The sequence below is a fragment of the Hevea brasiliensis genome, chromosome 9, assembly GCF_030052815.1.
Source record: "Hevea brasiliensis isolate MT/VB/25A 57/8 chromosome 9, ASM3005281v1, whole genome shotgun sequence".
NCBI classification, from domain to species: Eukaryota; Viridiplantae; Streptophyta; class Magnoliopsida; order Malpighiales; family Euphorbiaceae; genus Hevea; species Hevea brasiliensis.
In genome coordinates this window covers 10,138,821-10,153,615 of record NC_079501.1, presented here as the reverse complement: position 1 = coordinate 10,153,615, position 14,795 = coordinate 10,138,821, and positions in this window count along the sequence as shown.

The window sequence follows — 14,795 nt, the reverse complement described above, 5'->3', positions numbered from 1 at the left end:
TGATACCATGCATAATTCATATATAAACATTCACTTTTCCATTTACAACCACACTTTTCATTATTTACATGAATATCAAAATACATTACATAAGTTTCAAATACATATGAGAAAATAAAATCAATTACAAAATACCAAAATGACATCTAGCGTCCTACCAATGCACTGCTGACAGTGAGGTGACACAGACACTATGCAGAACTGTGAACTGCCTTACCAAATCTGTGGTCTACTGATGCTCTGTCCAATCTTCAGTACCTACGCGTTGCAAAAGCGACGCGCTAAGCATAAAGCTTAGTGGTGCAAATAATAAAATAGAAAGAAATAATATGCAATATAAAAATCATAATTTCTTAGCCATTGTGTTCATAAGAACTGAATAATTATCAACTTAGTGTTTAGTCGAGGGCTAATTACGTCTTATGATATTAACTTCTTCATGCATTTTGTTAATTATTTTCTTCATGATCTTGAGTTTCTATGTATTCTATCGTAATCATTCCTGATATTTAATTTTCGTATTTTCTTTAATAATCAGTTCATTTACAGTTATACTTTTCTATGCCCAAGTAACCTATACTGGACGACTGGACTGGATAACGGGTCGTTGGCACTGGACACCGCGGTGCCTCGGGCCGTCATACCATGGGACGCAGAACGTCAACCACGTATGTAGTCAGTATGGCTAAAAAGCCATGATATCACATAATTGGCATAAAAGCCATGAATACGGGCATAAAAGCCATGAATACGGGCATAAAGCCATGAATACAGGCATAAAGCCTTTCCTTTCGTAGTACTGCTAAAACAATACCCTATTGGCATGCCAAACTATCCAAACCAATCACATTAGGCCTACTAGGGCATTTTGCATATTTAAGTTTCACAATTTTTGGATTTCAAGTTTTCATGTCACTATTCATTTCATTAATCAACTAAAATGTTGACTTTTGCATAAACAATAGGTACATTGGTTTTAATACTCCCAACATACCACATTTTGCATTCAAAACTTGTTGGCATTAAGTGTTAATACCATTTCCAAGCATTAAACCAAAGGAGCAGATTTTTCAGTTTTGGTGAGTCAACTTCATTGTTCCATTGGACACTGTTACTGTTGGAATTTGAAGAAATGTAAAACATGAAAGTTGTTCCTTATTTTGTCTAGTTGAATTTATTTTTTTGAATCACTCCATTTGGAGTTTTGTAGCTCCAGATATGGCTCAAAAACCCAAGCTGTCCGGATATGCATTCTGCAGAAATTTACCATATCTACAGTGCATGAACAGTAACTTGAGTCTCTTGGTTGAATGGGTTCTGGCCATAATTTGGGGTAGGTTCCTTCATGAAAGTTGTTTGTCTATGTCTTATCTTGTTGCTGTAAAAATTTTAGGCCAATTGACCAAATCTACAGTGAGTTATGGCCAAATGAACAATTACTGTTCATTTGGTCAATTCTACAGAGGCAGTTTCAGGGTATCCGGATTGGGGCCAAGTTTTGGTCCTCTTGCTTTGGTCTTTTGGGCATGGTTTCTTCAGCAAAAATGTGCCATTATAAGCCTAATTTCATGTCCAATTGGCCAAACACCAATTGGACTAGCACAGCCCAAGTTATGGTAGTGCAAAGGGACTGAATTTTCAGTCCCTATGCTGCTGTCCTAGGGCAGTTTGCAACCTCACTTTGCAATCTCATTTTTCAGTCCATTTGTTGGTCAATCTACCTAAAATGGTCACTAATTGACCATTAAAATGTTCTCTAATCAATTCATAATCCAAGTCCACACTTTACTCCCAAAACCCTAGCTCAAATTCAAGATTTTGTACAAGTTACCCTAGTTGACTAACTAACTCATTTCCTTATGTTTTTATACTTTATTCATGATTTCTAATTCATTCCAAGTCCATTAAAAAACACTCAATCCTATTTCTCCCTAGGGCAGCCGAAATTTATGGAGTACATATACATAAATTTCATCCACTTAATTTACAAATTCTTGCTAAATTCAAGTTCCTATGCATGAAATTAAAGAGTTTTTGATATATAGTGCACTAACCTCTTGTAGCTTAAATCCAAGCCAACCCAAAACTTCAATTTCTTCTCCTCTTTTAGCTCCCAAAATATTAAGCAAGGTTCTAGGGTAAAATTTAGTGTTGGGAACTCAAGGAAATATGGTGGGAGTTTAGGGTTTCATGAGCTTGCCAAGCTCATCAATGGAGGGAGATGGGAAGAGTCACGTTTTGGGGAAGAAGAAGAAGAAGAATGGCTGCTGTAATTTGTGTTATTTTGGTCTTCATTTATGTCTTTTAATAGTTTAGTCAAATGGGTGCTTAATTATGATTGGTCACAATTTGTAAATGACATCATCAAGATGTCATAATTGAGCTTTTTCTTCATTTTCTTTCCTTTCCTCCACTAATCATTTTCAATTTGATTTCTAGTAATGTTTATTCATATTTTATGTTATATTAATTATTTACTCAACTGGACAAGTCGGCCAAAAATCACCTCGGAAAGCGAAATGACCAAAATGCCCTCCGTTTGGCTTAACGGGTCAAAATTGGCTGTACCGATTGAAAAATTTTTCTAAATATTTTCTTGGCATTCTAATGCCATAGGAACCTCAATAACCCTTCTCTGGAGTCCCAAAAATTATTTTATGATTTTTCCCCCGGGTCTAGGGCTCCTCGTTGCGAGAACCGCAACTTACCTCTGGTTACCCATCGCTTGGGCACCGGCTCTTTTGACTTAACTGTATTTTATTTCTAAAATTTTTACTAAATTTTTCTCATTAATATTTGAGTTAATTATGGTCCCTCACTTTGATTTGAATATTTTTCCGGACGTTCTAGCTGTCCGGACCGACACCGGTCACCAGAACAGTGGACTATGCGGAATTGTTACCGGGAGGATGTTACATTTCTCATCAGTTTGCGTAGCTATTTTAATCTGATCAATCAATACTAGTTTTACTTGCCGTGCAACTGTCATTTTCCCCTTATCATCAACCTCCAAGTTAGCATGTAGTGCTTTCAACTCATGTACCATGGACAAAGGAGAAACTCTTACTCTTAGACTTGCCATAATCTTACGACTTAAGGCATCAACCACCACATTAGCTTTTCCTGGCTAATAGTCTATCAGATAATCATAGTCTTTAATCGGTTCTAACCATCTCCTCTGTCTCAAATTCAACTCTTTCTGAGTGCCCAGATACTTCAAGCTCTTGTAATCTGTGTAGATGTAACATTTTTTCCCATACACATAGTGTCTCCAGATCTTCAAAGCAAATACAATGGCAGTAAGCTCCAAGTCATGTATAGGGTAGTTTCTCTCATGTTGTTTCAGTTGGTGTGATGTATATGCAATGACATTTCGATCTTGCATCAGTACACAGCCTAACCCATTATGAGAAGCATTGCTATAAACTGTATATTCTTTAGCCGGTGTAGGTAAAGTCAGGATTAGAGCTTTAGTCAAACATCTCTTTAACTCATTAAAACTCTGCTGACATTTATCAGTCCATTGAAATTTACATCTTTTTTGAAGCAGTTTGGTCAGTGGAGATGCCAACATGGAAAATCCCTTCATAAACCGACGGTAGTATCCAGCTAAACCTAGAAAACTGCGGACTTTTGTAACATTTCTGGGTGGCTTCCAATTAAGGATAGCGTCAATCTTACTAGGATCTACCTTGATACTCTCTGCTGATACTATGTGCCCTAAGAAAGCAATTTCTTTCAGCCAAAATTCGCATTTCGATAATTTGGAGTACAGTAGTTTCTCCCTTAAAGTCTATAGCATAATTCGCAGATGTCTATCATGCTCCTCTGCATTCCTCGAATACACTAAGATGTCATCAATGAATACCACCACAAACTGATCTAAGTATGGCCTGAAGATAATGTTCATCAGGTCTATAAATGCAGCTGGAGCATTGGTTAACCCGAATGGTATAACCAGAAACTCATAATGGCCATATCGAGTTCTAAAGACAGTTTTAGGAATGCTCTGCACTTGCACCCTTAACTGGTAATAGCCTGATCTCAAGTCAATTTTGGAGAACACAGTTGCACCCTTCAACTGATCAAACAAATCATCTATGGGGGGCAATGGGTATCGATTCTTTATTGTCACCTTATTCAGCTATCTATAGTCAATGCATAAACAGAGAGTGCCATCTTTCTTCTTAACAAACAACACTGGTGCTCTTCAAGGTGACACACTAGGTCGAATGAAGCCCTTGTCAAGCAATTCTTGCAACTGTACCTTTAACTCCTTTAATTCAGTAAGTGCCATTCTATATGGAGTAATAGAGATTGGGTCCATACCAGGCATAACATCAATCTCAAACTGCACCTCTCTTTTCTGAGGTAATCCTGGTAACTCATAAGGAAACACATCCGAAAAGTCACATACTATGGGGATGTCTCTCAGTGTTGGACTCCCTACCTGGGTGTCTATCACATATGCCAAGTATGCTTCACACCTCTTTCTGATTATTTTTCTAGCTAGTGTAGCTAAAATAATATTTGATGGCAATAATTGCCTCTCCCCATGTATTATCACATCATCGTATTGAGGGAGACCAAAAGTGACTGTCTTCAATATACAGTCAATCATCGTATGATGCCTGGCTAACCAATCCATGCCCAATATGATATCATAATCTCTGAAGGGCATTTTTATCAAATTGGACAGAAAGGTGTATCCTTGGATCACCAAAGGACAATACCTATACATTCTGTTGAACCTGACCTCTTGTCCTAGTAGACTAGTTACTAGCACCTCAAAATCCATTTTTACACAAGGAATGGCAAGAGAATCAACGATGCTAGCACTAATAATCGAATGGGTAGAACTCGGATCAAACAGCACAAATACATCTTGATCAGAGATAGAGAATATACCAGCCACAATATCAGATGTCTCAACCTCTTCTCTCTGTCTCATCGTATAGACTCTAGATGGTGCACCACCTTGTTTTGGCTGATTCACTGTACTCTAACTCCCTGGGGTACTACCCCTACCTCTGCTAACTGCTGATGAACCCCTCGGTGTAGAGGCTTGGGCTGATCCCTCAGATGTAGTAGATGGTCTAGAACGGTGTGCACTCGTATAATCTTTTGCAAAGTGACCGGTCCCTCCACAGTTAAAACATGCGCTTGTGGCTCTATAGCATACTTCACCTTGTGTTCTGCCACAGATCTCACATGCACGGACCGATAATGCCCCTCTGGGTGTCTGCTGGTTTGCTGACCAGATCGGGGTGATCACTGTCCGGAAGATCTGCCTCTACCCTACTTGCGTGAACTGGATCCCCCAAAATATTTCCTCTTCCCTAAACCACTATCAGGTGCTTGACTAGTAGACTTCCCAGTTTTCTCTTTCTCTTCTGTACTCTTTTTAACTGATCCTTCCTTTTCTATCCTTTCCAGTTCCAAAGCCTGTGAGATCAACTCTGAGAAGTTCTGATGTCGAAATCCCACAACTTGCATTCTCAAGCTTGGCCTTAACCCAGCCTCAAATCGCTCACATCAATCTCTGGGGGTGGCAATCAGGCTTCCAGCATAATGGCTCAGCCGAGATAAGTCTCTCTCATATTTTGCTATTGTTCTGTCCCCTTGCTTCAGACTTAAAAACTCTCGCAGTTTCATGTCGACATACGCATCAGGGACTCATTTCTGTCGAAACTCCCTCAGAAAATCTGATCAGGCAAGGACTAAAGGTTCAACCAGACTGTGGGGGATGGTCTTCCACCATTCATAGGCATCCCCTTGCTGCAAGGAAACTAAATATTTGAATTTAAGTTCTTCTGTACACTGCAGCTTCCTAAATACCCGTTTCATCCTTTCCAACCACTGCTCGGCTTTCAGTGGATCCACAGTTTCTTTGAATTCTGTAGCCCCAAATTTCATTACTTTTTCATATTGTCTGGCTGGGGGCTGTGGTTGTGCTACAGGTGCTTGAGTAGGTACATTGCCAGCCATATGTTGGAATAATGCAGCCATATGCTGAGCAAATTGAGCAGGAAACTACGGCATTGGAGGAGCTGTAGTGGTTGACACACTCACATTTTGGAGAGCTGGGGCTTCCCTCGGTGCCTCAGCCTCAATAGCTTGCTCGATAGAATGATTTCCTTCTTCCATTTTGATTTCAAATAAATTATCTACTTCCTGATAACAGAGACAAGGAGGTTTATCTTCGTTAGTTCACATTCATGATGTAAATATCTTATATGTATCAATTAAGGACACTTGAGCAGTTGTACATATCAAAAGAAATATTCAAATTCATAGTCAAAACTCATTTCAAAACCTTGCTCTGATACCACTAAAACATGTCACACCTTACCCCTCCGTAAGGCATGATATGATCCCGTAGTATACTTAATGAATCACTAAACTTTGTCGATTGATAATTCATTAAATACACTACAAGGGATTTTAAACAAATTTCCATTCCTTTTTAAAGTGGTAAGCAATTTTGGTAGGTATTAAAAACCTTTAATTGTAGTTTAACCACATATCAAATATTTAAGCAATTTTAAGTTTCTGCAAATTTTATAAAAATTTCAACAGAGTACTGTCTATAATTGGAAAAAACCAGTTCTTTAAATACCTATAAAAACACTTCCAATACATATAGTTTTCAAATCCCAATCGCCAATATTTCTCAATTCAATATAATTCAACCAAATCTCAATTCAAAATACACAACTCAAAACATTCTCAAAACAGTTCAATAAAACTCATCAATATTGTATTTGACTTAATTTACAAAAAGGGGTCTCAATTTGCAACAAGAAAAATAAAAATAATATTATTACAAATTTTTACTGTGCAACTGCTCAACTAATGCAAACGATACATATGAACAAATATTACATCAAACTAATTTTCAAAGGTATAAATAAATACCCATACAAAAACTTCAATGGAGCTCCCATGTCAACTTAGCAGCTCACTTTGCTGCTTTTTCTTTTCCCTTATCTGCGACAGCAAAAGCTATCGCTGAGTAATTTATACTCAGTGGTGTACAATAAAAATTTAAAGTTGCTAAAAATAAAACATACATCAATAAACACATTTTTAACCCATTGCACAATCATAATACATGAAATTGATAAACACATTTTTGAATTCCATTCACAAAACATTTCATGAAATTGAAGTCCACTTTTATAATACCATTTCGCCAAAATAATTTGCAAATCACAGTGTTGCTAATCCATATACAACTTAGGCCATGATATAAAATTTCTAATTAATACCGTGTTGTACACCACGACAAAGCAATCTCCACCTCACTAATCGAAATCAATGAGGGAGGTCGCTAGCTAGTTATATGAATACTCATCCGATCTCAACCTCAACTGGCAAGCCAAAGAGGGAGGAAAAATAATAGATCTCAACCCCATAAATAGAGGAGGAATATAATGGTACTGTCGTGCTAAGTGTGGATCCGAAACTAATTTAAATCAAGTTATTCAAATATTTCATGCAAAATACAAATCAATTATCATTTCTAATTTCCATGCACAAAGGGGCAATACCGCATTTCTCGAATCTCATAAATAATACAAATAGTTATAATGCATATCTAAACCAATTTTAATTTGAAAATAATAAAGCAAAATTTATTGTGCACAAACCTGGAATGAGTCGCCTCTAGGCCTTGACTCACTTTTCCTTATCTTCCTTCTCAGTCTCTTTTTCAATTAAAATACATAATTTACAGTGTTTCAGTATCAAGTTTCATAATTAATCCAACAATTAATTTCATGCATACTTGAATGTACACCTAAACTTGCTTAAAAATGGAATTCTTTGAATTTGGTAATTTGGGGTTACTATTCATTATACTATTCAAGTCAAAATGTTGACTTTTTCATTCTTAATAAGCATGTGAATTCCAATTACACCCATATACCATATTTTGAGTGTCAAATTTGGTGGCACTAGTTATCATTTCAATTTCTAAGCCTCCTAAGAGAAATTTTAAATTTTCAATTTTGGATCACTGTTTTCTACTGTTCCATTGGTCTAGTTATAGTGAGAATTTGGCCAACTTTCCTTCATCAAAGTTGTTTCTTATTGTCTTAGCTTTAATTCTCTCTTTGAATCACTCCATTTGGAGTTTGGTAACTCAAGTTATGTTAATTTCAATGTGGCTGGCCGGATTGGTTTTAACTCAGAATTCTAGGTACCAATTCTGTTCTGGCAGTTTTGGTGTACCAACTGCAGCTCACCTTTCGGATGGGTTATGATTAGAATTTGGGTTTGTATTCTTCATGAAAGTTGTAGTGCTATGTCTTAGCTTTCCATCGGTATAAAATACAGGTCATTTGGACCTTCCTACACCATGTTATGGCTAAATGAACAAATACTATTCATTTAGATTTTTTATACAGTGGCAGTGTGCCAAATCTAAGTTTGACCTAGTTGTTCACTAACTTAAAATCATTTTCAGGGCAGGATTTCTACATGAAAATTATGATATTATGTGTCTAATTTCATCTCCAATTAGCCTCACACCAATTGGAGTAGCAGAATTGCAGTTTTGGTCCTCTAAGTGGACCAAGGTTTGGCTGTCTAGAATTAGACCCTTACCAATCGGAATTCAATTTCACTTCTCACCATTCCAATACACTCTAATTGGCCCCAATTAATCATTTTGAGTCTCAATTAGGTCAATTTGCCTCAATTTCAAAAACCCCTAAATTTTCCCCCAATTTCCCTAAATCAAGAACCCTAATTTTCTACTTGATTCAACTCATACAATTAAAGTGTATAAACATTATCTACACACTTATTCAAGCTCATTTCCACTTCTAATTTCATCAAATCCATCAAGTTAAATTTTCCCCTAAAGTGAATGAAATTCCCTAAATTCCCCACATAATGGATTTTGTTTCATTTTTCTTTAAATTCTACTTTATTTCAAGTGTATATGCATAAATTTAAAGAGAGATTAAAGGATTGATAATTAACCTTTTTCTTGAATTTCCAATCTTCAATTCTTTCAATTTTCCCCTTTCTTTCTTGTTTCAAGCTTCTTACCAAGGTTTAATTAAGGATTTTTAGTGGAGACTTTATGAAATTTTAGGGTGAGGTTAGGAGTTTAAAAGCTTGAGCAAGCTTGGTTATGGAGGATTTTTTGAGTGAGAGAAACCCAAGAGAGAGGGACGGCTAGTAGAGTTAAAGGATACAAAATGAAGTTTTTTTTTCTTTTTTATTTTATGTGTATTTATCTTTATTTGACTTAGTCAAATAATTAATTAAATGGAAATTATTTATGAAGTCATTTTGGCATCATCATAATGATGTCATTAATCTCTTTTAATTTTCCTTTATTTTATTTTCCTTTCTTTTTTCATACTTCTTCAATTTAAATCTATATTTCGAAATTTTGATTTCTCATATTTTATTAGACAGTTAGGCTAAGAGTCACCTCTAAGGGTGAATTGACCAATTTGCCCCTTGCCGGTCTAATCCGATTTACTAATAATTTAGTATTTCTTTCGAAACCCTAATCTAATTATTTGACCTACTTCTCAACTCTTTTCTATGATTTCTCATTTTCACTAGCTTCGCAATAATTTTTAGGATTGCGGTGTCACAATGTCCTGTATGAAATTAGGATTACAATTGACCTCGCAGTCACTTCTCAGTACGGTCACTCATCGCTGTGACTTCCAACTCATTTAACCTTTTATGCTTTATTTTTCTTATTTATATTTTCCCTTCTGGTGATCACTATTAATTTTTATTTAGGACTTTTTAAGGTAACTTAAATATAGTTCTAAACCTCTTGATTGTCTGGACCGACACCAGTCACCGAAACAGTAATATATATACAAAACTATGCATGTAGGAGTGTTACAGTAATAAAATTTTTTTAGAGTATATTTATTTTTATTATTACTAAAGTTTTATTAAAATTAGTTATAGTAAAAGAATTTTGCGCCTAATTGAAAATATCTAAAAATTTCAGGGACTGAAAGTGTAATTAAAAGTTAAAAAAAAATTCAAAAATGCGACAGACCCCCCTCCCCCACTTTCTTTCTCTCCCCTCTCCCGTACTCCCTCCCTCACCCATGCTCTCCCCTCTGCCCAGCAACCACCGGTGGTCGACAACCCTCCCCAGTACCCCAGTGGCATCTAACGAATCTCCACCAGCCAAGGACAGTGACTGTAACACCCCTACATTCATAGTCCTGTGTATTTCATTGTTCCGGTGACCGATGTCTGTCCGGACAATTAGGAGGATTAGGACCATGTTTAATGCATTTATAAAAGCCTTAATAAAAATTTATAGTGTAACACCCCTATTTGCATAGCCTGGTATATTTCACTGTTTCGGTAACCGGTGTCAGTCCGAAAATTAAGGGGATTAGAACCACATCTAAGACACCGAGATAAGCCTTGAATACAAATAATTAGAAATTGCTAGATATTTAAGTATAAATAAGAAAAATAGAACACAAAAGGTTAAATGAGCCAGGAGTCTCAGCGATGGGTGACTTTCCCGGAAAGTGACTGCGAGGTCAGTATTAACCCAAATTTTGAACCAAAAAATGTGACGCCGCAGTCCTTAGGACTATTGCGAACACATTGGAAAAGAGAAAATCACAGAAAAGAATTGTTAAGCAAGTCAAATAATTAGGTAAGGAATCCGATGAAATATTGAATAACTAACAAACCGGATTAGACTGGCGAGGGGCAAATTAGTCAGTTCACCCCTAGAGCTTACTCCTAACCTAACTGTTCAATAAAATCAGAGAAACAAAAATTTTGGAATCGAGAATTAAATTAAAGAACTCTTGAAAAATTAAGGAAAAAGAAAAAGAAAGGAAAATTGGCTTTATTACATCATCACCTTACCTCACATGTGACATCATAATTCAATTTTAATTTTCTCAATTTTTGACTTAGTCAAATACAATTAGTAAACACATAAAAACATAAAAAAAATTAAAAGAATTCCATTTCTTCTTCTCCCATCCCATATGCCGTCCACCTCCCATCTCTCTCTCCTCACTCTAAAACCTCCATTAAAACTCAATTTTGAGCTTTAGTAATCCAAAAATTAACCCATAAATCCCTTAATTTCTTAGTTAAAATCTCTATTCAAGCTTTTGCAAGAGGAGTGGAGGAAGAAAAATTCAAAAAGAAAATAGAAATTGAAAGAGTGAAAGAGCTACCAAGATGTTAGTTTGATTTCTCTTTTTCTATATTTAAACTCATAATTAGGTACTTTGATTTAGTAGTTAATTATGGAAATTGGAACAAAAATACCATGTTAAAAACCCCCACCAATTTTGGTCAAGTTAGGATCCCTAGGGTTTGGTATGCTCAAGTTAAATTAGGCACGAAATTAAGCTTAATTAAGGTGGATTAAGTGATTTATGTAGTAAATTTGAGGTGAATTGAACAAATTCTAAAATTAGGGTTCTTAACCCTCTTGAAAATTTGGGAAATTTTGAGGAAATGGTCAAACGATGCAAATGACCTTAATTGAGGTTGAAAATGGTCAATTGGGACCATTTGTGGTGTGTTTGAATTGATAGAATGAAATTGCAATTAGGATTGGTTAGGGTCACTATTCTGGCAACTTGACCTAGGTCCTTTTCAAGGACTAAAAATGAAAATTTATCAACTCAATTGATGTGAGGCCAATTGAGAATAAAAACAAACACATAATGGTACATTTTTTATTCAGAAATCATGCCCAGAAAATGACATTAACATAGTGAATAATTGGGTCAAACCCGGGTGTAGTGCACTGCCATTGAACCAAAATGACCAAATAAACAGTATTTGTTCATTTGGCCATACTTGGGCTATACAGGTCCAAATGACCTGATTTTTGTGGCATTGGAAAGGTATGACATAGTAGTACAACTTTCATGAAGAACACTAATCCAAATTCTGCCCATAACTAAGTTATTTTTCCACCCAAAGTTAGAGATCCAAAACTGCTAGAACCAAATTAGATGCTCAAAAAATATGGGTTAAACCAATCCGGCCAGCCACGTTCAAATAGCCATAACTTGGGCTACAAAACTCCAAATGGAGTGATTCAAGAAGAGAATTAAAGATAAGACAATAAGAAACAACTTCTATGAAGAATACTTAGCCAAATTCCCACAGCAACATGACCAATGGAGCAGTGCAAAACAGGACATCAAAATTGAAAATTTGAAATTGTGCCTAGGAGACATTAAAATTGAAGGTGCAACCAAAATCAATAAATTAAGCAACCAAAATGTGGTATGTGGGTGAAATTGAAATTCTCATACCTATTAAGCATAAGAAAGTCAACAATTTGACTTAAATAGTGTCGTCAATAGTAACATCGAAATGCAAAATTCAAAGAATGTTAAATTAAGCATATTAGAGCTAGACATAAGTAATTGTGAATTTAGTATTGAATTTATTATACGTTATAATACTGAAACACTATAAAATTATGTGTTTCAGTTGAAAAGAATATTGAGAAAGAACCTGAGACATCGAGTCAAGGCCTATAGGTGACTCGCACAAGGTTTGTGCATAACATAAAATTTTTCTGTAAATTCTCTTGACAATTTGTTTTGATGAATAAATTGAGATTTATTTTTATTGTATTTATGAATGAAATGAATCTTATGTTTTTGACCTAAATTGTTAGAATTTAATTGTATGTGTTTGAATTGTCAATAAATAGTTAGTAAAATGTTAAGATAGTTTTGAAACCACAGTGTCATGACTATATATCTGAATGCCTGCCTAGTGGGAGGAATTAGTTTTGAATTTTAAATTTCCTCTCTGGCTGAAATGTTGAGGTGTGTGCCAATAGAGGAAGAAATTGAATGGGTACCCATAGTTTGAGCTAGCTAGCCTTGAGATTCCTCATAAGCCTCCAGCTATTGAGATGAACATTGCATTGATGGTATGATATAACTGTGTATTTTTATAAAATTTATTTTGAGACTTCTGAAATGAGACTGTTTTGACTAAAATTATAAATTTTATTTTGTATTTATTTTCATTTTCAGTACCATATTGGAATAAACGAGATGTGATTTATGCATAAGATTTTATTTTAGTATATTGTGCACCACTGAGTCATAGTATTCAGCGATGACTGTTTATTGTTGTCACAGATAGAGAGACTAGTAGAGCAACGGAGTGAGCTGCTGAGGATTTCAGAGCTACTTCTGGACCTTTTGTTGGGTATAATTTTATACCCTAATTGTACATATTTATTTTGATGTAATTGACTGTATGTACATTTGTAAATTGGTCATGAGCAGTTATACAGATTTTATAATAATGTTATTTTAGATTTTCTGATGGAATTTAGACTGATGAATGTAAATTAATGTTTCTTGAATGGAATGTGAATGAAAACTATTTAGTATTATTTCTGAAATATTTGAGTTGGAAATTGATTTAAATTGTGGAGATTGGGGAAAATTATGTTGACTTGAGTTTTAATGGTGGTTGAGATTGGTTGAAGTGTTATATTGGAAGTATTTTCTACATGTAAAATTTTTTGTTTTTCTCAAATACAGTCGGCACTCTGCTGAAATTTTTTCAAAATTTACGGAAAAATAAAAATGGACAAAAATTTTATCAAAACTTTAAACTTCAAGTAAATGTTTTTAATACTTGCTAGAAAAGCTCATCACTTTCAAAAAGTAAGAAAATTATTTTAAAATCTCTTGTAGTGTATTTAATGGGTTATCGGTAGACGGAGTCAGTAATTCATTAGGTATACTACGGGATCATGTTATGCCTTACAGAGGGGTAAGGTGTGACATCTAATGATTACCAGAAGGTAAATTACAAATAAGAAAAATAGAGCATAAAAGGTTAAATGAGCCGGGGGTCACAGCAATGGGTGACCGTACCGGTAAGTGACTGCACGATCAGTTGTAACTCTAATTTTGTACAGGACATTGTGACACCGCAGTCTTAGGAATTATTGCAAAGCAAGTGGAAATGAGAAAATCATAGAAAAGAGTTGAGAACAAGGTCAAATAATTAGATCAGGATTCAGGAAGAAATACAGTGTTATTGGTAAACTGGATTAGACCGGCGAGGGGCAATTTGGTCAATTCGCCCTTAGAGGTGACTCATGGCCTAAATGTCGATTAAAATAGAGGAAATTAAATTTATGAAAATTAGATTCCAAGAAAAGGGGTTGGTGAAGGAAAAGAAAATTTAATTTAAAAGTTTATGACATCATCATACTTACTAAAGCATGATAGAATTATAATTGTTAATTTCTAAATTTTTAATTATGGGATAAATCCAACATAAAGAGACAATTAAGAAAAAAAAAATTATTTCCCTTTTTCCCATCTTCAACCCGTCACTCTCTCCTCTCCCATTTCTCTCTCCAATTTCCTCCATGAAAGCTTAATTCAAGCTTTCTAAACCCTAAAACTTGGCCATAAATTCCCCAATTCTCTTAATTAAACCTTGATTTTGAGTCTTGGAAAAAAGATTTGAGAAAGGAAAATTAAAGGAAATTGAAGAAAATTAGAGATAGAAAAGCTTCACCCAAGGTTAGTTCAATTTTAGTTTCTTTCTTCATTAATCTTTGAAGTTAAGTTGAGAGATGCATGGATTAAGTTAAAAATTAAAGAAATTAGGTGTGAACTTTCAAGAAGGGAATTTTGGCCAACATGAGATTTACTAGAGTTTGATGGATTTTGATGAAATTAAAAGCGTATTTAAGTTTAATTTAGTGTGTAGATGTATTGTATATACTTTAATTTCATCAATTGAATCATTTGAGAAAT